Raw genomic sequence first — 2222 nt, 5'->3', positions numbered from 1 at the left:
GGAATGGTGGTTTTATATCTTTTATTATTTAAAAAAATTGTCTGCCATTATCTTTTCACATAAATATTTTGCTATGTTTTGTCTCTATTCTTACTCTAGGAATGCAGTCACCCTTATTAGATTATTTGACATTGTCCCACAACTCTTGTATGCTTTGTTCTTTTCTGTTTTGTTTTCCTCCATTCTTCTTTTTCTTAGTGTTTTATTTGGGTAATTTCTATTGAGCTATATTCAAGCTCACTAATTCTTGCCTTCGCTGTGCTGAGTCCACTGATCAGCCAGTTGAAGGCATTCTTCATGTCTGTTACCATGCTTTTAAAAACAAATTCTAGCATTTCCATATGAGTCTTTCTGAGTTGCCATATCTCTGTCAGAATTCTCCGTTTCTTTTTCTGAAATTTTATTGAAGTATAGTTGATTTACAATGTTGTGTTAATTTCTGCTATACAGCAAAGCGATTCAGTTATATATATATATTCTTTTTCATATTCTTTTCCATTATGGTTTATCACAGGAGATTGAATATAGTTCCCTGTGCTACATAATAGGACCTTGTTTATCCATCCTATATATAATAGCTTGCATTTGCTAATCCCAAACTCTCAGTCCTTCCTTCCCCCACACCCCCTTCCCCTTGGCAACCACAATTCTGCTCTCTATGTCTGTTTCATAGATATGTTCATTTGTGTTGTATTTTAGATTCCACATATAAGTGACATCATATGGTATTTGTCTTTCTCTCCGACTTACTTTGCCTAGTATGATCATCTCTAGGTCCATGTATGTTGCTGCAAATGGCATTATTTCATTTTCTTTTTACGGCTGAGTAATATTCCATTGTATATATAGACCACATTTTCTTTATCCATTCTTGTTTCGATGGACATTTAGGTTGTTTCCATGACTTGACTGTTGTAAATAGGGCTGCTATGAACATAGGGGTGCATGTATCTTTTCGAATTATAGTTTTGTCTGGGTATATGCCCAGGAGTGGGATTGCTGGATCATATGGTAGTTCTATTTTTAGTTTTCTGAGGAACCTCCATACTGTTTTCCATAGTGCCTGTACCAATTTACATTCCCACCAATGGTGTAAGAGGGCTCCCTTTTCTCCACACCCTCTTCAGCATTTATTATTTCTAGACTTTTTCATGATGGCCATTCTGACTGGTGTGAAGTGGTACTTCATTGTGGTTTTGATTTGCATTTCTCTAATAATTAGCGATGACAAGCATCTTTTCATGTGCCTGTTGGCTATCTGTATGTCTTCTTTGGAGAAATGTCTGTTTAGGCCTTCTGCCCATTTTTTGATTGGGTTGTTTTTTTGTTATTGAAAAATTCTCGATTTCTTCCTGCATGTTTCCCACATGGTCCACTAGTACTTTTATCATATTATTCATAGTTATTTCCTGATATTCATATATATACACATATGAATATAAATATATCTATTTATATTCATATGTGTATATATATGAATATCAGGAAATAACTATATCTATTTATATAACTATTCCCGGTTTGATAGTTCTAACACATGATTATCTCTTCATCTGGTTATGTTGATTGCTCTTTCTCTTGAATGTGTTTTCTTTTTTCTTCCCTTGCTTTTTTTTTGTATGCCTCACTTTTTTTTTTTTTTAAAACTGGATGCTGGACATAATGTGTAGATAAGTATGGACTGAGCTAAATAATATTTATGCCTGGAACTGACATGTCTTCTAGTGCTAGGCCATTAGCTTGTGGTTGAGTCAGTCAGGAGAGGAACTGGATTTTTTTTCCTGTTGTTGTTATGGTGTAACTTCAGTGCGCCAGGAGCTTCAGATTCCTCCAGCATCATCTTTTGCTCAGGATTGAGACTGGTTTCCTGGACGATTTTTCTCAGTGTTCCTGTCCACCCTCGGTCTCAGGCCTTCCTTGTATTCCTGCACCTCAGAGAGGGTTTCTCTTCCTGCTTTGTACCTCCTAAACTCTATTAATCACATATTCTTGATGATCTATTTTGCTAAATGTAGTAGGGCATTCAGAAGATTATAAGGTACAGTCCCTGCCTCTCGTGAGTTTGTCAATCACAGTTGAAAGATGAAACGTAGATCCATAGAGCAATGTGTGATATAGACAAGGTGTGATGTCAGCCCAGGATTTGTGAAGCACGTAAAGATCAGAACAGGAAAGTCTCTGATTTAGCTTGCTCATGTACTTCCTCTCTCTTTACCATTTTT

The 2222-nt window shown here is 36.0% G+C and overlaps 1 pseudogene across 1 annotated transcript in view; it reads right to left on the bottom strand.

The window, feature by feature from the left end:
- Positions 1 to 311, bottom strand: part of LOC309662258 (thioredoxin, mitochondrial pseudogene) — a 7769-nt pseudogene extending 7458 nt beyond the window's left edge. The window contains exon 1 of the transcript in view: positions 252 to 311. The product of the transcript in view is annotated as a thioredoxin, mitochondrial pseudogene (transcript). The remainder of the gene's footprint in view (positions 1 to 251) is intronic.
- Between the last annotated feature and the right edge of the window lie 1911 nt (positions 312 to 2222).

The sequence above is a fragment of the Balaenoptera physalus genome, assembly GCF_965194825.1.
Source record: "Balaenoptera physalus genome assembly, chromosome: 6".
Lineage (NCBI taxonomy): Eukaryota > Metazoa > Chordata > Mammalia > Artiodactyla > Balaenopteridae > Balaenoptera > Balaenoptera physalus.
The sequence above is the reverse complement of the archived record's forward strand: the minus strand, read 5'-3'. Positions and strand labels throughout refer to the sequence as shown.